We start from the raw sequence: 24002 nt of genomic DNA, 5'->3' as shown, positions 1-24002 counted from the left end.
CAAGTGTGTATGAAACATTTTGCAGGATAGACCATATGGTAAGCCATAAAACAAGTTGGAATGAATGTAAAATGATTAAAATCATACAAAATATATTCTACAATGAAAAATGGAATCAAAATAGATATCTTGAAAATACAGAAGAAAATTTGTAAATTCACAAATATGTAGAAAATAAATAACCTACTAATAAATAAACAATGGATTTAAAAAGAAAACAAAATGAAACTGGGAAATATTTTTAGATTAATGGAAATAAAAATAAAATGTGTCTAAACTTATGTGAAGCAGTGAGAAAAGTGCTAGAGGGAACTACATATATATATACACTTCTATATAAAAAGGAAGAAAGATCTCAAAACAATAACCTAAACTACCACCTTAAGAAATTAGGAAAAGAAGAGTAAACTAAACTCAAAGCAAGCAGAAGGAAGAAAATAACAAATATTATAGCAGAAAAAATGAAATACAGAATTAAACATTAATAGAGAAAAAGTTGTTAAACCAAGTTAGCTCTTTTAAAAAATGAAAAAAAAAAACAACTGATAAACCTTAGCTACAATGACCAAGAAAAACAGAGAAGAAATATTATTAAAGTCAAGAAAGAAAATAAGACATTCATACAGCCCTTACAAAAATAAAAATATATATTATAACAAATGCATATTATTATAAGTAAACAATTGTATATAAACAAATTTGATAACTTACATGAAATAAACAAATTCTTAGAAAAATACAAACACAAACTACCAAAATTTACTCTAAAAGAAATAGAAAATCTGAATCTGCCTAAAACAAGAGATTGAATTAGTAATCAAAACACTTCCCACAAAGAAAGGAGCCCAGGACCAAATGGTTTCACTGGTGCATTCCACCAATCATTTAAGAATTTACAAGAATTCTTCAGAAAATTATCCAAAAAGTAGAAGAGTGATCACTTCCCAAACCATTCTATGAGGCCAGTATTAACTTCTCTGATACCAAACTGAAAACACATCACAAATCCCTTATGAATACTGACATAAAAATATTCAGAAATATACAAGCTAACCAATTCCAGCAGCCTACAAACTAGGGTGATTTATCTCAGGATTATCCCAGATGTGTTTACTGTTAAGAAAATCAGTCAAAATAATTCAACATGTTAATAGAATAAAAAGAAGAAAATCCACATGATTATCTCAGTAAACACAGAAAAAACCTTTTGATCAATTCCAACACACTGTCATGATAAAAAAAAAAAACTCAAGAAACTAGGAATAGAAGGGAACTTCCTTAATTTAATAGAGTGTATCTATGAAAAATTTAAAGTTAATATACTTAATGATGAAAAACTAAACCTTTCCAACCCTTAAGATCCAGAACAAGACAAAGATATCCACTCTCATCATTTTTACTGAAAGCCCTAGGTGAATCAATTAGGCAAGAAAATGAAATAAAATGCATCTAGATTAAAAACAAAGAAGTGAAACTAAATATTTGCAGATGGCATGATCTTGTATGTGTAAAATCCTAAGGAATCCACTACTAGAGCTAATAAACAAGTTCAAAAAGTGTGAAGGAATCAATACTCTAGCAATTAACAATCACATATGAAATTGTGAAGCAATTTAATTTACAACAGCACCAAAAAGAGTAAAGTACATAATAACAAAATTTAAAAATTAGCAGAAGATCTCTAAAATGTATACACTGAAAACTGTAAAACATCGTTGAAAGAAATTAAAGGTTAAATAAACAGAAAGATATCTCTGTGTTAATGGATTGGAATACTTAATATTGTTCAGATGGCAATACTTCCCAAGGCAATTTACAGATTCAATGCAAAGCTTATCCAAATTCCAACAGCATTTTTGTAGAAATTGACAAGCTAATGCTAAAATCAATACGGAAATTCAAGGAATCCAGAAACCAGAATTGTCAAAACAATCCTGCGTAAGAAACAAATTTGGAGGTTCCACATTTACCAATATCAAATTTTCCTACAAAGATACAGTAATCAAGACAGTTTGGTATTGGCAAAGGAAGGGGCATAAATGGGCATAAATGGAGTAAAATTGAGATTCTAGAAATAAATCCAGAATTCTACAGGTAATTGATTTTTGACAAGAATAGCAAGATAATTCAATGTATAAAGAATAATATTTTCAACAAGTGCTCTTGAACTCCTTCTTTACAACATAGAAAGAATTACTCCAGAGTTAATTAAAGAGCTACATATAAGCGATAAAACTATAAAACTTGTAAATGAAAGCATAGGTGTAAATTTTCATGACTTTGGATTCTGCAAAACCTTAGATATGACAACCAAAGTACAAGTGATAAAAGAATAGATAACCTGGACTTCATTGAAATTGAAGCCTTTTGTGACCCAAAGAATGCTACTGATAAAGTGAAAAACTAACCACAGAATGGGAGAAAATATTTGCAAATCATACATCTGACAAGTAAAATATCCAGAATATGTAATTTTTAACAATAAAAAGACAAATAATTTAATTTAAATGGACAAATAATTTAAATAAATGTTCCCTCAGTGAAGACATAAAAATGTCCAATTAGCACAGGAAATATGCTCAACATTGTTAATCATTGGAGAAATTCTAATGAAAACCATAATGAGATTATACTTCACACCCAATGGATGACCATAATAATAATAATTTTTAAATGTCAATAACAAATATTGGCAAGGATGTGGAAAAATTAGCACTCATGACATTGTTGGTGGGAGGATAAAATAATGAAGTCACTGTAGAATACAGTTTGTCAATTCTTTAAGAAAGTTACCATAGACTAGTTGACATAGAAACTCCACTCATAGGTATATACCAAAAAGAACTGCAAGCATAGTCTACACCAAAACTTGTACATAAATGTTCATAGCAACATTATTACAGTAGCCAAAAAGTAAAAAAAAAAAAATTGTTTTCATAGATGAATGGATAGACATAAGGTGACATAAATATACAATGGAATATTATTAAGCCATAAAAAGGACTGAAGTACTGATATATGGTACAACATGGATGAACCTTGCAACATTATGCTAAGGGAAATAATGAAACATAAAAGACCACATATAGAATAATTTGATTAATAAGAAATGTCCAGACAAGGCAAATCTATATATAGAATATGTAAATTAGTGGAGGCCAGGGGCTGGGGCCAGAGGAAAATGGGGAGTGACTGTAAATAGTTATGTAGCTCCTTGTGGAGGGTGATGAAAATGTTCTGGATTTAGATAGTGATGATTATCTTACAAATCTTATGAATGTACTAAAAATCATGATATTCTACACTTTAATGAATTCAATGGTATGTGCATTTTATGTTAAATAAAAAGTTACAAAAGATCTTTGAAGATAATTGAGAACATTTAGGTTTGGCTAACTATTAGACAATAATAGAGAAAAATTGCCAATTTCCTTAAGGTGAAAATATTATGGCTATAAAAAGATGTCATTATTTTTTGGTGATGTGTTCTGAATTTTTAAGCATAAAGCTTGTGATATTTTCAACTTACTTTTGTATGGTTTAGCAAAAAATATTTTTTGCATGTATATATATAAAACGCTGTTAACAAAATATTAATTGTTCAGTCTAGGTGGTGGATACCAGAAGGTTCAATGTATTTCCTTTTACTTTATTTTGAAAAATGTAATAAAATAATGTTGGGTTAAAAAAGATTAAAATTCTCACTACTATCATCATAATTTCTTGTTTAATTTTTCTCATAATTGTGGAGAGATATTCAAATATTATATATCTCTTGATTTGATATGAAATGAACTATACTACTAATCTATGATGTATTCTATACAAAACAGTATACCTTAAAATTATCAAGTCTTTGGGGCAAATTTCCAGCTTAGGAGATTGAGTACCCTTATAAAGAACACCATTAAGAAGCAATAAGAAAAATCCAAAAAATGATGTTCTGCAGGACAGCTGGCCTGGTCATTACAATAAATCTGTGTCCAGAGAAAGGGAGTGTTTTAGATTAAAAGAGATTTAAGAGATATAACCAGATGCAGCCTTTGTTTCTAGAGTAAACACTGGTTTAGGCAAACAAATTATAAAGGACATTTCTTAGATAATTGGAATGATTTGAAAGTAGACTGAATAATAGACGGGATATAATTTTATTGCTTTGGAAAGGTAGAGATTGTTAAGGAAAAAAACATATTGCAAAGTCATATATAAATGTGATCATATTTTAATGGAAGTACATACATATATAAAAGGATGTTATATATAGATACAGATGCTACAGATAGATATACATACATATATATATATATATAGAGAGAGAGAGAGAGAGAGAGAGAGAGAGACAGATCCACTAAAATGTTATCATCTGTGTTTTCTGGGTTCTGGGAAAATGTTCTTTCAGTTTTTTCATTAAAAAAATTATTTTGGCTGTATTTAAATTTTTCTACACTTGATATACAGCAATTACAATTTAAAAAGTAATGTCTTAATAAGTGTCAACCTGAAAAAAAAAAACAAACAAACAGCAACAACAACTCTGAGCTTGGAAGATTTCAAACGGCAGATCAGATCACAGTTTCAGCTGGCACCTTGATTTCAATTTCAGCTTTTTGAGGCTGAGGAGAGAAGCTGGTCGATCTCTGCTTGGACTTCTGACCTACAGAAAACTTAAAATAATATTTTTTTTAAGCTGCTAATCTTGTGACATTTTCTTATTCAATAATAGAAAACGAATATGAATGTACTTTGATATAACCATACAATGGAATAGTAAGGAGTATAATGAGGTAAATATGCATGTAAGTGATCAAAAAGAGATCTAAGATAAAATATTGTGTAAAAAAGATGAGACATGAAACATATTTGTAGAATGCTTTCATTTAAGTAAAAAAATAAATGTATGTATATGTATACTTTGGGCTATAAGTTATAGAAATCTTAATTCCGATTAACTTAAATAATAAGGTCATTTATTATATCACATGACAAGATATCCAGAGGTCGTGTGGACTTCAATTTAGTTGAATCAATAGCTCAGTATTGCCATTAACTACCATTATTATATCCATGCTGTACAAAAGGAAACTAAAGTTCAGAAAAGTTATATAATTTGTCCAAAGTTACACAGCTGGTAAGCAACCTGGTATTCACACCCAGGTAGTCTAGATCCAGAGTCCATTCACTTCACCACTTTCTTTTTTTTAATCTTTTTTAACATCTTTATTGGAGTATAATTGCTTTACAATGTTGTGTTAGTTTCTGCTGTATAACAAAGTGAATCAGCTATATGTATACATATATCCCCATATCTGCTCCCTCTTGCGTCTCCCTCTAACCCTCCCTATCTCACCCCTCTAGGTAGTCACTAAGTACCATGTTGATCTCCCTGTGCTATGCAGCTGCTTCGCAATAGCTATCTATTTTACATTTGGTAGTGTATATATGTCCATGCCACTCTCTCTCTTTGTCCCAGCTTACCCTTCCCCCTCCCTGTGTCCTCAAGTTCATTCTCTAAGTCTGCATCTTTATTCCTGTCCTGCATCTAGGTTCTTCAGAAACTTTTTTTTTTTTTTAGATTCCATATATATGTGTTAGCATATGGTATTTGTTTCTCTTTTTCAGACCTACTTCACTCTGTATGACAGACTCTTGGTCCATCCACCTCACTATAAATAACTCAATTTCGTTTCTTTCTATGGCTGAGTAATATTCCATTGTATATATGTGCCACGTCTTCTTTATCCATTCATCTGTTGATGGACCCTTTGGTTGCTTCCATGTCCTGGCTATTGTAAATAGAGCTGCAATGAATATTGTGGCACATGACTTTTTTTGAATTATGGTTTTCTCAAGGTATATGCCCAGTAGTGGGATTGCTGGGTCGTATGGTAGTTCTATTTTTAGTTTTTTAAGGAACCTCCATATTGTTCTCCATAGTGGCTGTATCAATTTACATTCCCACCAACAGTGCAAAAGGGTTCCCTTTTCTCCACACCCTCTCCAGCATTTATTGTTTGTAGACTTTTTGATGATGGCCATTCTGACCTGTGTGAGGTGATACCTCACTGTAGTTTTGATTTGCATTTCTCTAATGATTAGTGATGTTGAGCATCCTTTCATGTGTTTGTTCACAATCTGTATATCTTCTTTGGAGAAATGTCTATTTAGGTCTTCTGCCCATTTTTGGATTGGGTTGTTTGTTTTTTTGATATTGAGCTTCATGAGCTGCTTGCAAATTTGGAGATTAATCCTTTGTCAGCTGCTTAATTTGCAAATATTTTCTCCCATCTGAGGGTTGTCGTTTCGTTTTGTTTGTGGTTTCCTTTGCTGTGCAAAAGCTTTTAAGTTTCATTAGGTCCCATTTGTTTATTTTTGTTTTTATTTCCATTTCTCTAGGAGGTGGGTCAAAAAGGATCTTGCTGTGATTTATATCATAGAGTGTTCTGCCTATGTTTTCCCCTAAGAGTTTTATAGTGTCTGGCCTTACATTTAGGTCTTTAATTCATTTTGAGTTTTTTTTTTTGTATGGTGTTAGGGAGTGTTCTAATTTCATTCTTTTACATGTAGCTGTGTAGTTTTCCCAGCACCACTTATTGAAGAGGCTGTCTTTTCTCCATTGTATATTCTTGCCTCCTTTATCAAAAATAAGGTGACCATATGTGCGTGGGTTTATCTCTGGGCTTTCTATCCTGTTCCATTGATCTCTATTTCTTTTTTTGTGCCAGTACCATACTGTCTTGATTACTGTAGCTTTGTAGTATAATCTGAAGTCAGGGAGCCTGATTCCTCCAGCTCCATTTTTTTTTTCTCAAGATTGCTTTAGGTATTCGGGGTCTTTTGTGTTTCCATACCTACTAGAGCTAATCAATGAATTTGGTAAAGTAGCAGGATACAAAATTAATGCACAGAAGTCTCTTGCATTCCTACACACTAATGATGAAAAATCTGAAAGAGAAATTAAGGAAGCACTCCCATTTACCACTGCAACAAAAAGAATAACATATCTAGGAATAAACCTACCTAAGGAAACAAAAACCTGTATGCAGAAAACTATATGCCACTGATGAAAGGAATTAAAGATGATACAAACAGATGGAGATATATACCATGTTCTTGGATTGGAAGAATCAACATTGTGAAAATGACTATACTACCCAAAGCAATGAACAGATACAATGCAATCCCTATCAAACTACCAATGGCATTTTCCACAGAACTAGAACTCTTCACCACTTTCTTAAGGCCAGCTCCCAAATAGTCATAAAATGCCTGGCAGCACTGAGTGTGGCATCATGCTTCTTTCTTCCAATCTAGTAAGAGCAAAAGTGTTTCCTCTTACAAGAGATTAAAAGTGTATTCCTGAAGTCTGATTGGGCCAAATGAGATCAAGTGCCCATTCCTGGATCTGTAATAGTGATCAGGGGAATGCCATATTCCATGTCTTGATTATTATAAGGCACACCTGGAGACAGAGGTGAAGTCAGCTTTCTCTGATTTCATAGGAAGAAGCCAGAAGTAATGAATATTTGTGTGTGCAATCAACAGTATAAAAATATGTGTATATGTCTATAAATGAACAATTTCTAGAGGAGTAAACAGGAAGCCAAAGAGGGTTATTTCTTCGAAGGAATGGAATTATATTGATTTGTGGAGAAATTAAATTTTCATTATATAATACCATTTTTGTTCCTTGAATTTTTATTGTAGATATCAGTTATTTTCATAACTTAAAAATATTATAGAATAACACTTAGGGTATAACCCCATTTCTTTTAAAACATTTGAATGCTTATATGATCATATAAGTTTGCATATGCAAAACAAATGCTTTGCAAGGGTACATGTCATGTTTTACAAGCAGCTACCTAAAAGCTCTGACATAATGTTATGAAGAAAGACTGCATAATATGTTAAAACACAGTTTCTTTCAGTACTAGTTGCTTTTTAATCCAATCCTTTGTTGAGTGTGTCTGTTGAGGGAGGGGGAGTTTGTCATTGTCCTTGTGCATTCAGCAGCATCTCTCTCCTCTCCTGCTAGATACTAGTAGCACTTTCATCATTTTGTGACAACAAAAAAGGCTCTAGATATTGCCAAAAGACCCTTGGGACAAATCTCAAATCTCTCCAGTTAAGAACACATCTATATAGATTATAATAAATAATATATAGATTATAACAAACGTGTTTAGTTTAAATAACTGAGATAATTTTAACAAGAGTGGGTGAATTCAGCAGATTATATTATGCTCTTTCACCACATACATCTTTAGATATCTACCATAATCTTATAATCCAACCTCATGTTTTATTTTTGCCTTCACTGTGACTATTTATACCTTGCTTATGCCTTTAAATACTCCCATTAAAGAAATCCACTTTCAAAAAACATTGTTGACTAAATATTGTGTTTGCCAAATGATAATTATAGAACTTTTAACTACATAATTTTAAAGGATCTCATGATTCTCAAAATAACAATTAGAGTCTAATTGCAAATTCCTTTTCTATAAAACAGAGTGACATTAATTTAAGAGAGAAATAATCACAAGACTTTGTTGTAATCATTTTTATAGACATTAGTTTTAGGTACATATCATTAATTGTCCAACTAGAGAAAAATAACAAAATAAATTGTTAAAAATAAAATATACGATAAACATAATGGTAAAGGTGAAAATGTTTTCTCACACCTTATTTAATCAAGACTCACTCCCAGTTTTTAGTTTTTATTTGTTCTTTACTTAGCATTCACCTTAGAATCCTTAGACCACTTCCCTGTTGATTTACAAAATTTTCAGCAGAGTGACAAAGGAAAAACGCAATTGTGGTATAAAAAGGTCATAGCATTTAATAAATGTTCTTTAGCATTTTAACAAAGGTTAAGCCCAGCAAGGCGCTGAAACTTGAGAATAAATGGAATTTTATATTTTTGAAAGATTTTACTTGAGCATAGGAAAGAATTTTAAGCAAGATAAGATGTAATAACAAAAGAGTTAACATTTATGGAACTATTAATATACTCTAGGCAATGTTCTAAATACCTTCATTAGATTTTGTAAATTAATCTTCACAATAATCTGGTGAAACAAATACTATTATTATTCCCATTTTGCAGATGAGCTGTAAAGAGAAGTTATATAAATTGATAAGTCACATGATTAATAAATTACAGATCCAAGGTTTAAATTCCAGAGTTCATACTTCTAAAGACTATGCTTTATTGATAAGAGTAATTTAAATTTGCAATTGGAGATGGCAGAGGAAGGGGAAAATATTTTCCAGTGCAGTTTGCTTAAAATAATTTAATTGGGTATGATGTACATTGTATTGATATTTTGGATTGACACATTGCTTTTAAAACTAGTTTATAGTTGATATTCCAAAATGTTATTCTATCATAAATGTTATTCCATCATAATTTTTTTGGTATGGATTAAAGTAATATAAAATAATCTAAATTGCTAACAATTTAATCATCTTCTCGTCCTTGACTTCAACCACAGTTATTTCTTTAGACAAAATAAAAGTGAATATTTCCTACATATATTATTAATACTTTATATTTATATGTAAATAAATGTAGTAATTTGAAAATTATATTTCCATCAGTTAGTTCATTTATATGTCATATTAACTCAATAAGACAGAAAGTAAAGTTAATTATCATGCCCATTTTACCAACATATTAGTACTAAATCAGAGGGAATTAATGATTGCTCAGGATCCATTGCATGCTGTTAGATGCAGCACTAGAATTCATACCTCCTAATCTTACTACTGTCTTCTTAAAACACATTGCTTCCCAATACACACTCATATACACATGTATAGGATAGCTAGGGGTGGCACAGTATTTCTGTCAGTTTTGCCATGAGCCATTCTGGCAATCTTAACAGTGTGTTGGTCAAAAGGAGAAACTGAATTGGCCTTTTATTCATGGGAAACACTGATTTTGTATTGAGATATTCCCAGAAGGCTAGTGACACATGTGCCTAACAGAAGCAAACTTAAATCCTCTTTGGAAAAATATATGACCATTCTGAACCTCAAAACAATTCTACAATTTCGAAATATGATAATATCAAGACAATCTAAAATAATCAGGTGTTTAGCAACATGAACAAAAACAAAAAGAATAGAGACTATTCAAACAGATCCCTAAAGGGGGGGTCTATATATTGGATTCATAAGATACAACTTAAAGATAAATATGTTTACAATTTTCAAGGAGTGAAATAAATTGAAAATTATTCTCTCAAAGAGAGTAGGGGTGGAAATTGACTGGGAAGAATCAAGAAGGACCTATCTGGTGTAATTGTAATTTCTGTATTTTAATAGATTTCTGCATGGACCAGAACTCATAAGTAGTGTACTTAAAATTTGTGTATTTTATGGCATATGGTACTGTCCTCAAATGAAAATGAAAATAAATAAATAATAAGTATTTATTGAACTCTATGTAATTATAAGTGTGCTGAAATATTTGGAGATAAGTGTAGTGATGTCTTTAAAATGAATCACAAATAAAGTAGACTGATGAATAGCTATAGAGATGGATAGAAGGATAGTTACATGACTAGCAATTTTAGTAAAATATTAATTGAGGAATGTAGGTAGTGCATTAAGGTTGTTCATGATAAAATTCTTTCAGCTTTCTGTACGTTTGAAAATGTTTATAAGAAAATGTTGGGGAAATAAAAATATAAAATGCTATCAATATAATTCATCACATTAGAAATTCATCAGTTTTATCTAATCGATGCAAAGAAAAATTTTGATAAAATTCGCATGAATTCATGATAAAAACACTTAGCAAAAAAAATCAAAGGAAACTATTAATTTGGTTTAAAATATGTAGATATTTTAAACTAATATTAAACTAATATTTTAATAAACTACCTGCATGTTAATAAAGTGTTTAAAGTTTTCCCATGGAGGGAAGGAATAAGACAAGGATGCCTGAAATCACCAGTTTTATTACCCATTTTACTTGGAAGTGTTGCCAGTACAGATGTATATATATATATATGTATATATATATATACACACACACACATCTATCTAATTAAATATATAATAATAAAATTATTTATTAAATATATAATATTATTAAATATATAATATATAACATGTTAAAATTGAGAAAAATAAAGATACTGTTTTCAAATGATATGGTTTTGTACATAAAGAGTACAAAAGGTAAATTATTAGAATCAATTGTTAAATTATTAATTATCCTTGAATTATTCGTTAATATTATCTAGAAGATAATATAGCATAATATTTAAATAACCTTGGGGTAGGTAAGATTTTTTTAAACAGTACATAAAATGAACTAATCATAAAAGACAAGATTTATATAGTGTCCTTAAATAAAAATAGGAAGATATTCATTAAGAGAATGAAGAGATGTCAAAGAGTGGGAGAAGATATTTGTAATACAAATCATTGAAAAGATGCTTTATAAATACTTATAATTCAAAAACAAAAAAGACAAACAGTCCAAAAGTAAAAAGGTAAGTACCTAGAATAGATATTTTCAAAAGAAGCTATCTGAATTGCTCAGGGTTCTCCAGAGGAACAGAACCACAGAACTCATAGGATGTATGTATATATTGTATATATAGTCTCTCTCTCTCCCTCTCTATCTATCTATCATCTGCCTACCTATCTACCTATCTATCTACCTATCTATCTATCTATGTATCATCTATATGAGAGAGGGGGAAAGAGAAAGAGAAAGTGATTTATTTTAAGGGATTTGCTCACACAATTGTAGAGTTGTAGAGGCTGACTAATCCAAGATCTGCCAGGTGAGCTGGCAAGCTGAAGACCCAAGCAAGAGTTGATGCTGCAATTTAAGTCCAAACACAGTCTAGTGACAGAATTATCTCCTTCTGGGGTTAAGTCAATCTTTTTCTATTAAAGCCATCAGCTGATTGAATGAGGCTCATCCACATTATAGAGGGTAATCTGTGTTACTCAAAGTCTACTGATTTAAATGTTAATCTCATCTAAAAAATATCATCACAGAAACATCTAGAATAACGTTTGAACAAATATCTGGGTACCGTGAATTACTCAATTTGATACATAAGTTAACCACTGCACTATCCAAGTGGCCAATGAACATATGCATCCTGCTACTAATAAGGAAAAAGCTAATTTAAATGTCAATGAGAAACTAACACACACACCACAATGACTAAAATTTGGAGGAAGATGTAGAATTGTGAATACATACAATTTGCGGAAAAAGGTATTATCTACTGAAGGTAAAATTGTATATTCCCATGAGCTAGAAATTCCACTTTTAGGTATATACCCAACTGAAATGTGTGTACCAAGAGGAACATACAAAAGTGTTCAAAATACTGTTATCCTTAACACATCCAAACTGGAAATGACCCAAAAGCCCATCATCAAGAAAAGGGATAAACTAATTGTGGTATATTTCTACAATGAAGTGTTACAGAACAACTAAAATGATTGAATAATAGTTAATTCAACAACATGTTTGAATCTTAACAATGTAACTTTAAGCAAAAGAATCTAGTCACAAAAAATGTATTCTGCATCATTGAATCCAGTTATATAAATTTCAAGTAACAGGCAAACTAAAACTACACTATTATGTTTAGAAGTACATGCTTAGAAAAACAAGGAAGAAAAACAAGGAAGTGATTCATATACAAGTGAGCATAGTTATTATATTTGAGAGAATGGAGGGAGTACTAATGAGGGGGCAGGATTTAGGGGAGATTCTGTGGAGATGTCAATACTTTTTTGTTTGACCTGGTTGTATTCTACACAGGTGTCTTTAATTGGTAATGAAATCAAATGTATCTCATCCATTATTTTTCCTTCTTTCTTACCTTTCCTCTTCCATTACCTTCTCCAGCTAAATACTCCAATAATTGAGCTATAATTTATATGCACTGCTTTATTTTTAGGCTCTCTTCATGATATTCAGATGTCTTCAGTTTCTGAGAAAGTAAGTTATAGTTATAATTGTCCAGGCCAGCTGTAGTTGCTAAAATGTTTCTCATTGAAAAACATGCTTTTAGCACATTGTAAATCAGCCTCATTTTCTTTCTCAATGCACAGACTTATATCCATCCCTATAGTAACTTATTAAATGAACTTTGGCTCCTGATCCCCCTGCCCCCTTCATGCTGTAATAGATTTTCAGAACATGACACAAGTCCAAGTAGCCCAACAATCCTCTCCTGGAAATTAGACAGAGCTATATATACCAAGCACTGTACATTCATGAATACTCCAAAAGACTCAAAAAAAGGATATTAAGAATTCATCCTCATAGTTTAATTTCCTTAGTTCATTTTTCCTTTAGATTTTAATTTTTCTTTACTGAGTCTTCACCATATGTACGTTTTCCTTTTATTTATATTTTCTATTATCAACAAGATGTTAGAACTGATAGTTCTGTGAACTTTCTTTCCACCATTTTTTAAAAAGTTTTTGAATTTGGAATGTGCAACACAAACTTCCATTTCTTTGTTAGATGAGGTTGTATTCTCATATTCAATCTGTGAGCTGAAAAAAGTATTCCTTATCTTCCTCTTTCAGAGGGATCAAAAGTGTATTATCTTTGAAAAATTATGGTAATAATTCAGAGAATCAGAAAGCATATAGAGAAGCTAAAGTTTATACTATGATTGCAAATGAAATAAGAATCCACAGCAGTATTGACATGATGGGAGAAAGGCATCAGGCTATGAATGAAAAAATAAGAAATATTTTACAATATACAAACTCAAAATTTCCAAGAAAACCATGCCTAAATTGTAATTAGTTTTGTAAAGCTTTTGGTTAGTTAAATAATGGGTAATGATACCTATAACTTTTGAATTTTTGTGAGGATTATTGGAATAACATATAGAAAATACCTAACACAGTGCTTAGCATTTAGTAGTGGCTTAATAAATATTTGCCTCTCTTCCATTAGAACTGTGAATTTGGATAAATTATATTGATTGAGGCCAAAGCACCTCTCTTGGTTCAAAAGCGGGAATCCACATTTGAAAATTATAGTGATTTTCAGTTATCTTTTGCATGTTATGTAAGATAGTAAAACATTAAGGATGGATGTTAATGTGGAAGGCAAGAAAATGACTGTAAGTGAATATTTCCAGATTCCAAATAAATTTTTGAGGCTTAGGAAGGAGAAATCAGAATTCCCGGGAATTCTTAAAATCATGAGTTATGTATTTTTTGTCAGTTTGATACTATGTATCTCAGAGTGTTCCTCCTTGGGTTTATCCTGCCTGGGACTCTCTGCATATCCTGGACTTGGGTGACTGTTTCCTTTCCCATGTTAGGGAAGTTTTCAGCTATTTATATTATCTCTTCAAATATTTTCTCGGGTCCCTTCTCTCTCTCTTCTTCTTCTGGGACCCCTATGATGCAAATGTTGGTACGTTTAATGTTGTCCCAGAGGTCTCTTGGGCTGTCTTCATTTCTTTTCATTCTTTTTCTTTATTCTGCTCTGCAGCAGTGATTTCCACTATTCTGGCTTCCAGCTCACTTATCTGTTCTTCTGCCTCAGTTATTCTGCTATTGATTCCTTCTAGTGTAGTTTTCATTTCAGTTATTGTGCTGTTCATCTCTGTTTGTTAGTTTTTAGTTCTTCTAGGTCTTTGTTAAACATTTCTTGAATCTTCTCGATCCTTGCCTCCATTCTTTTCCAAGATCCTGGATCATCTTCACTATTATTATTCTGAATTCTTTTTGTAGAAGGTTGCTTATCTCCACTTCACTTAGTTGTGTTTCTGGGGTTTTATCTTGTTCCTTCATCTGGGACATAATCTTCTGCCTTTTCATTTTGTCTAACTTTCCCTGATTGTGGTTTTTGTTCTGCAGGCCACAGGATTGTAGTTCTTCTTGCTTCTGCTGTCTACCCTCTGGTGGATGAGGCTATCTAAGAGGCTTGTGCAAGCTTCCTGATGGGAGTGGCTGGTGGTTGGTAGGGCTGGGTCTTGTCACTCTCATGGGCAGGGCCCACCAGTAAAACTTTAATCCTCTTGTCTGCTAATGGGTGGGACTATGTTCCCTATCTATCAGTTGTTTGGCCTGAGGCGACCCAGCACTGGAGCCTACAGGCTGTTTGGTGGGGTTAATGGCGGCCTCTGGGAGGCCAATGAGTAATTTCCAGAACTGTTATTGCCAGTGCCCTTGTCCCCTCAGTGAGCCACAGCCACCCCCCTGCCTCTGCAGGAGACCTTCCAGTACTAGCAGGTAGGTCTGACCCAGTCTCTTATGAGGTTTATGCAGGAGATAGATGGACCCCAGGCTGAACTATTTCTCCCCTGTGGACGGAAAATCCATAATAGCAGAAACTCCATAAAATCAGGATGATGGAGGAGGCTGGGCCCTCCCCAGATAAGAGATAAAATACCACATATTCCTCATTCTTGAAGTCAAGGAGACCTCCTCAACTTCACATGCACAGAAAGGCTCCTTGGAGGTCAAAAAAGGAGGGGGTGCCACCCCATAGTAAGTGATGTCAACTACCCATAGTCTTCTTCTCTAGAATCCATCTTGGCTAAGAGATGCACATGCACACATGGGAGGACCCTGAGATATACCATATACGGATTCAGAACCATGAAAAGCAAGATGATTGGCCAAAGGAAACCCTGAAGAAATGCCCCATGAAAGAGATTCAATCTATCATGAGGGTGCAAATCTCTCTCTTAGCCCACCTGTGTGTCTATCCACACACACTGTATGCTTTTTCCTCCTAATAAACACTTTACTTGCTTCATTACTTTCCATCTCTATGTGGAAATTCATATCTACACAGCTGATGGGCCAGGGCCTTGTCACTGGCCACTGGTCCCTGGTAGTCTGGTGGCTAGGATTCGGTACTCTCACTGCCACAGCCCGACCTCAATTTCTGGCCAGAAACTGAAATCCTGTTTTAAGCTGCTGCAGGCCGAGGCCACCTGAGAAAGTTACTGCTCCCTCCCCCTGGGTCCTGGTGTGCACAAGACTTTGTGTGTACCCTCCAAGAGTGGAGCCTCTGTTTTCCCCAGTCCTGTGGAAGTCCTGTAATCAAATCCCACTGGCCTTCAAAGCCAGATTCTCTGCAGATTCCTCCTCCCGTTGCCAGATCCCCAGGCTGGGAAGGCTGACATGGGGCTCAGAACCTTCAGTCCAGTGGGAGAACTTTTGTGGTATAATTATTCTCCAGTTTGTGGGTCGCCCACCCGGCTGTTATGGGATTTGATTTTATCGCGATTGTGCCCCTCCTACCTTCTCACTGTGGCTTCTCCTTTGTCTTTGGATGTAGGGTATCTTTTTTGGTGTGTTCTAGCATCTTCCTGTTGACGGTTTTTCAACAGTTAGTTGTGATTCCAGTGCTCTCGCAAGAAGGGGGGACTGCACGTCCTTCTACTCAGCAATCTTGAACCAATCTCTCATGAGTTATGTATTTTTTATAACATTTTACTTACATGTTTTTAAACAATAATTAGTGATCTTAATAATAAACAGGGAATCATTTTATTTCCTATGATAGAGTTACAGTAAAAGTTCCAGACACATTTTTCATAGAAAAAGATAAAACTATAAATGCATGCGTTACTATTATCATGAGCCAATGTAATATGAAAATATTATACACCTCAGTAACATGTAAAAATATCTTCCTAAAATAGACATGATAATGTTTCTTCTTTTTTCATATTTTTAATACAAAATAAATGCCAAATAAAAAATGTTGACATTCAAAATGTCAAAAATCATATAGAAAACATTTAATATTTAAAAGTAATTCATAATATTAAGTTTTAAAATACACAAAGCATGCATTGCTCTGTTTTATATACTTGATCTTTGTATCATTGCAAACATTCCAGACAGAAAATTTTATTTCATTCTGCATTGACATTGGTTGAATTGTTAAGAATGCATTTAAAATATTTTCCAGTTAGTCATTAGGATTCATGTTGCTTCAGATTTTGTTTGTTTGCCCTGAGTTTGGTTTTGTAATTGATATTAACATAGCTTTTTCTAATTCAGATTTAATCAGTTTCTGATCTTTCTACAAAGTATCCTACAACAACACTCATATCTTCTCTTGGCATCTCTTCTGATAAAGCATTTACAAGGAACTGTGGTCTATTGAAAATATTCAAACACTGGAAAACATCAGCAAATATTATTGGGTAATATTAAAATAACTGAAAATTCAAATCCGCTGGCAAGGTTAATAGCACTATGTGGAATCATTTGTCAAAATTGCCAACTTAAAGACTTACTTTGCTTCCAAAACTTATTTCTTGGAAATCCACTTATAAGACTTGTATAAGGTATATTATGCACATACATTTATTTTCTTTGCAAAAATTATTCACTCTTAGCAACAGACAAGGCAACAGGTACACATTTATAACATAACAACAGCGACAAGAAAGACTCACTGAATAGATTATGACTGCTTCCTTCCTGTGTGTTCTGTGTCCCTGGAAATGTTAAACTTAACATTGATTCAGCAAGTCAGTGTTGCCTCTTCTTGCTTTCAATTTTATGTTAGTGGATACCATAGAACCTGTAACATTTCTATGTTAATTCCTAAGCTTTACTTCTCACAGGAGATTTATAACACTTTTTCCTGTTTTCCAATTTCTCAAACAATTTTTCTATGTGTTCAGTAGTTAGAAAAACATCAAGAAATGCTTAGAGAGAATTTTTGCATAGAATCACTAATTACGGTGAACAACGAAGCTGAGCTTGGATTTCATTTTGTATTTAATATGACCCCAAGAAATAACACTTGTATTACATACTTGAGTAAATCTAGAGTATAAGTGCATAGCACTTGGTTTGCCAGTTCAGTTGGGCAATGGAGCAAAATAAAACGTATTTGATCACACTCTCTTCTAAATAAGTGGTCAAACCACTCTGACCTCATAAATCAGGTTCTAAATCCCAAGAACTGACTGTATGTGAGAACAGAAAATACTGGAGCAGAACTGTCAAAAGTTCATTGTGTATAATACTTCTGCTTTCAGACTGAATGTTTTCTCTGGGCTCATTCTAATGTTAGTTGAATTTTGTACATTTTTATACCTAGATAAGTAGTTGTTCATATGAAAGTTAGAAAGTGACTATCTTTTTTTGCTAAATATCCTTTTATTGTATTTGTTCAAAAAGCTTTGCAAATTAAAACCAGAAAATTATTGATATTATTTTTTCAGCCCCAAGATACTACTAAATATTTCCAGACTCCTTTCTATGTACAGTCAACATTCTTTCTTTCTATATCTGAACCTCCTACACACACTCTTTTGATATAAAAACTGCAGGCAAAAAACAAACAAATCTAATTTCATGCATTTTTGTTTTAAACCTTTTAACAATGAATGATATAGGTCAAAAGAAGCCATACATTAAGGGAATGGGGTGTGTGTATGTAAAAAACTAGAAAAAAGTGAATGCAAGATTTCATACCCAGTTATTACTCCCCAAGAATTCACTTCTATGGTTAATAATTTCTGATTAAAATGACTTAATAAAATTGCAAGTTAAAACTGCAATTTTTTTGTCTTACAGTTATAATAGTTTTGCAATATAATCAAATATTATTATTCTTTATTTATAAAATTAACCATTTGGTATACTGGAGGTTGAAGTAGATTTAATATGTATTTTTTGTACAGAAGTAGATTTAATATGTATTTTCTATACAGATAGAAAGTGAAATTATTTCTACTCTACTACAAAATGGTCTTTGATTTCTTTGTGATGATTGGAAAACTATTTTTAGATCAGTTAAGTAAATTTGTTCTTGGTTAGAGCCTTAGTCATGTGTTTCAGAGGAAATCTATAAAAAGTTGAAATAGTAATGCTTAGGCAATTACTTATTTTCACATCCCTCCATCCAATCATTTAGTTCAGAGAAAGAAACATTTATTTTGTGCCTCCTACATATCAGGTATTCTGCTAAGCATAATGTATAAGGAAATTTTTCTATGAGAGAAAACTCTGACAAGGAAACTGAGGACTTTGACTTACATTTTTATAATACCAAAAAAGAAGGAAAATCAGGTGCAAAAATTTACCAGACGGTTGTATGGTAGTGGTGGCAGCGGAGGTACTGATAGGTATGAGAGGGAGTGTTTAGGAATCTATTACAACATGTTGAGTATTTAAGTATGAAAAGTTATTATTTAGTCAATAAACACTTTGTTCTATAAAGAAGATATCAAGACAGACAAAGAAAACAAAAAGTAAACATGTGTTTTTTTTCTTCATTGAAATAAGCCATTTTCGGGAGGAGGTATCACCAAGGTGCAGATGAAGACAAAGGAGACTTTGTTTTGTTTTGTTTTTTTAAATAAGTTTTTTTTTTTCCTTATCTTCCTGCTTTCTCACCAGATGTAAAGATAACAATAGAATAAAACAAGGGCCTATGTTTTCTAAAAGCAATCAAAAGAATTTATTTAAAAAATCAAAAGTTTATAGTCTAAATTGCTTTTTAGTCTCATGCATTGGAGAGGGATGATTTTAAAAGAAAGTCATATACATAGCACTGAATTCTCTTTAATTTACAATTGATGAGTATGACAAGGTACACTCATCTATTACCTTTCTGTGTTTCTCCCATAAAACTGTGCCTAGGCACCAGTTTCTGATCACCATCAAATTTGAGTGATGAATTGGGAGATTAGGATTGACATATATACACTAATATGTATAAAATGGATAACTGATAAAAACATGTTGTATAAAAAAATAAATAAAATTGAATTAAAAAAAATGCCATTCAGTGCAACATAGAGTGTTTTCTGGGTCCACGGCTACCTTAGCATTTTTTAAAGATGGCATTTAATTTTTGTAGTATCCAAAAATTAATACATTCTTCATCATTTGTTTTGCATACACAACACCATCTGCTTCTTAGATTCCCAAATGTCTGCTTGATATGTTTTGCCTCCCATTCCAGAAAAGTACCACTTGTGCTACCAGGTCTCTGGAGTGCCAGCAGAAACACACAATTTTTACCAGTAATGGCATAATGAGATACATCACACACTTTACTAACAACAGGGACTCTTGTCTGCCATTCCAAGTTGATGTATGCTACCAGAAACAGCCAAGCACCTGATATTTACAAATTCTATTCTCATCATGACCCCTTCCCAGAGGACTAGTAGAAAAAAAAAAAAAAAAAAGTCAGGTGCCACCACCTTTTCTTACTTGTTTGAAAATGTACCATTTCTACATAACTCGACTGTGACAGAATGGTTCTGTTTCTCAGAAAGGGATCTTAAGCCATTTCAGTCCAACATTGTAAATAACCCAAGGTAACTTGGAATAAGCATTGTTAGTAGTACATGAAAGAAAGCTCCAAACTCTGTAAGGTATAGCTATCCCTCTGGTGTATGCTGGATTACTCATTCATGTACTTGCAGAATCTTATGAATGAATAGCAATAAAACTGAGGAAATAAAGGGGGAAATATGAAAACCTCTTGATAATAAAAAAGTACTCTTAATCCAAAGTATCTCTATAATTTTATTATTTATTTATTTATTTATTTATTTATTTATTTATTTATTTATTTATAAAACATCTTTATTGGAGTATAATTGCTTTACAATGGTATGTTAGTTTCTGCTTTATACATTTAGAAACACATATAAAGGTGAAAGAAGGTCATCAGTGTTAATGTTAATGAGGCACTGATTCATTTAATAATAAAAAAAACAGAAAAGAAAGAAATCTAATGAAAATGATCAAATTAAGTTTATCAGTGACAATGGGAACAAAATGTGTCTCTTTGTATGGAGACTCAAAGAGCACAGCTATAGTTATGGCTGATATACCTAGAATGTAGGCAATTTAAAAGTTGCAACCCCCTGAGAGAACTGAGTGGATCAGGAAAGAAAGCCTAGCCAGAACAGTCTACAGTTACAAAGTATTACCTGTGGAGAATTTCAGATACTTACATAGTTGACTCCAGGCTCTACTAGATTAGAGTATGAATACAGAATCCAAGAAAGGAGGCATCAAATTTCATTGCACTCTGGTAGTGGCCTAGGATAGAAGACTAGAAATAGAGAATGCTTGGGCCTGAATTTACTCTAACAAGGGATTTTAAGTGACTCGAATCTGCAATTCGGTTGCTTCCCAATCTTCTGCAAGTTGCACACACACTCTGTGCCTTTGTTTTCCCTTTCTATTGACAGACTCCTTAATCAAATTTTAGTCAGGCTTCTCTGAGCCCTCTCTGACTAGATCTCAATCTTGGTCCCCTTCCTTTCTTTGGCCTGCATAGCCCAATTTTAGCAAGAATCTTGCTAAGTCAGTTTACCAAGAATACCTCACCCTTGATATCTGATTATCTTAGATATCTGAAAAAATTCCTCATCCCCCACTCTCAGATATATGATCATCCTGGCCTGTCTTCAGCAAGAATCCTATTAAGTCACTTTAGCAAGAATCCCCCTACCCTTGATGTCCTTTTATTAATTTTCATCCACCAACAGACCAACATCCCCTACCCCACCAGTCTTCACAGGTATTGCAATAGTCCTGAATAAAGTCCTCCTTACCATTTTAACAAGTGTCAAATATTTTTAGCACTGTAAAGAGAGAGCTTGGACTAAGTGTAAAATACATTTCTAATTTTTGGTTATCGTATGACTTTGAAAACTGATTTTTTTCCTTGTGCCTATTAACTGGGTTGTTTAAAAGTTCTGTCTTCTATTGCTTATCCAGGATCTTTCAGAGTGTAAAATTGGCACCCACTTTTTAAGTTTTCTAAGTTTCTGAATTGTGGAAGGAAAATCAAAATCGAGTGGTTATTGCTAAGAGAGCTCTCTAAAACGGAGCCGGGAGGCCATTGAGAAAGTATGACTTAGGCATGTCTCAGCCTGGATGGAATCTGACTTTCTGATAATCTGTTGTTCTAATGAAGGTATCCAGAACATCTGTCAGAAACTCAAGATATTTATCGGGCCCTAACTCTAAAATAACTCTTGATAACCTATCTCCTTATAGCACAGTTACCCTAAAACTGCATGTAACAGCCATCTCTCAAAAACAAATATTTCCTTTCTCATGTAAGAGAACAGCCTCATGGCTTTTACCTTTAGAATCCCCTGACTCTTCTTTTTCCCTGGACACTTTGGTTTTACTCAAATCTGTGTCTCCTAAATTGCAATTCTTAAAACCACAAATAAACTATTTTCTTATTTGCAGTCTCCTATATTTGTGGGTTTTCTTTTCTTTCTTTTTTTTTTTTTTTGGTTGACTGAATGGAGGTAAAACTAATTCAAATTTGATACCCTAAAACAGCAACAAAGTCTTCAAAACCATTAATTCTGGGGCTTCCCTGGTGGCGCAGTGGTTGAGAATCTGCCTGCTAATGCAGGGAACACGGGTTCAAGCCCTGGTCTGGGAAGATCCCACATGCCGTGGAGCAACTAGGCCCGTGAGCCACAACTGCTGAGCCTGCGCGTCTGGAGCCTGTGCTCCACAACATGAGAGGCCACGATAGTGAGAGGCCCACGCACCACGATGAAGAGTGGCCCCCACTTGCCGCAGCTAGAGGAAGCCCTCGCACTGAAACGAAGACCCAACACAGCCCCCCCCAAAAAAATAAAAATAAAAAAATTAAAAAAAAAACATTAATTCTCAGAAACAAAGTTTACATGTTCTTTAACTAGCATATAGTCTCCCTACCTTCTTTTCTTTGCAGAAATCTGAAAAACATTCCATAGATCCAACCTATTTTGTTGGAAAGAATTGCTTTTCATGTAACAAAATTCTACTTTACATAATCCCTAGTGGGAGAGTGGCAACAACAGTATGTCAGTGAACCTGCATCAACTGAATGAGTGTTTCCAGGCTGTTTCAATTACCACCTTGTTTTAAATTCAAGAATTTAGTAACATTAGAAAGTCACTGAATGCTTCTAAACAGAAAGAGAAGCATGAATCCAAGACTGATGACCGTGATTACAGATACTCATGAGAGGGATTAGCTTATGTGCAAATCACATATGGAGAACAGTTTCTGGAAATGGCAATTAAATTCTTATAAAATGCATGCTGCCACTTTTACAATTATAATTTAATTAAGCATTTGATATTGTAAATATACAAAAAAAGACCAGAAGGAAATAGTCACCTTTCTCTAGCCTGTTTATTAAGATATTGAACAAACATGAGATAAAATAACAATGAGGAGGCAAATCTTTGCATAACTTAAGACAAAGAAGAATCTCACCTAGAAGTTTCTAACAGGCAAAAAATGATCACACACAGATGCATCTGGTTTATTTCCACTGTTGTTTGTGAAATAAAGGAATTTTGTTTCAATGAATTCTTCTAACATAATGGAAATATAGATATATTTATATAGATAGATATAGATAGATGAATGCAGAAATGCAGAAAAAAACAAGATTCAACTTCTAATGATAACTAAGTATTCTATTTGAGGTAATCTGTGCAAAAGTGTGGTGTTTTAGATATAGTTCTATAAATTATGTCATTTGTTCCTTAAAAAATTATATAAGTCTTGTTTCCACTTCTCACAGAGCTTCAATAGTATGGTTGAGATAACAGGTTGGGAAGGAATAACTATGATCATCATAGTATAGCTGTGAAAATGAACCTTCCATTTAAGAAATTACCACTTAATTAGAATAGTACAGAATATATGTAGAATGTGCATTTAGGTGCGTTCAACTAGCTATTATATGGCCCACTCTTCTTTCCCCAGTAAAGTTTTCTTCACAAATAGTTACTGGCCCTCACTCCAATTTTGGGTGTAATAATTTGTAGGCAACAATTTCTAACATAGAAAGAAATCCTGATGACTCCTATGTGTGTGCTTGATTTAGTCCTAGAGGGCTAGCTTTACTGCCCCGTAGGCTTGATTCAGTCCTTTAAAGGAATATCACAAGTTTGGTGTTTGTTTGCTTATTTATTTGTTTCCCTTGCTCGTTTCCTCTACTAAAGCTATTT

Source organism: Balaenoptera musculus, chromosome X (assembly GCF_009873245.2).
Source record: "Balaenoptera musculus isolate JJ_BM4_2016_0621 chromosome X, mBalMus1.pri.v3, whole genome shotgun sequence".
Taxonomy (NCBI): Eukaryota; Metazoa; Chordata; class Mammalia; order Artiodactyla; family Balaenopteridae; genus Balaenoptera; species Balaenoptera musculus.
The sequence above is the reverse complement of the archived record's forward strand: the minus strand, read 5'-3'. Positions refer to the sequence as shown.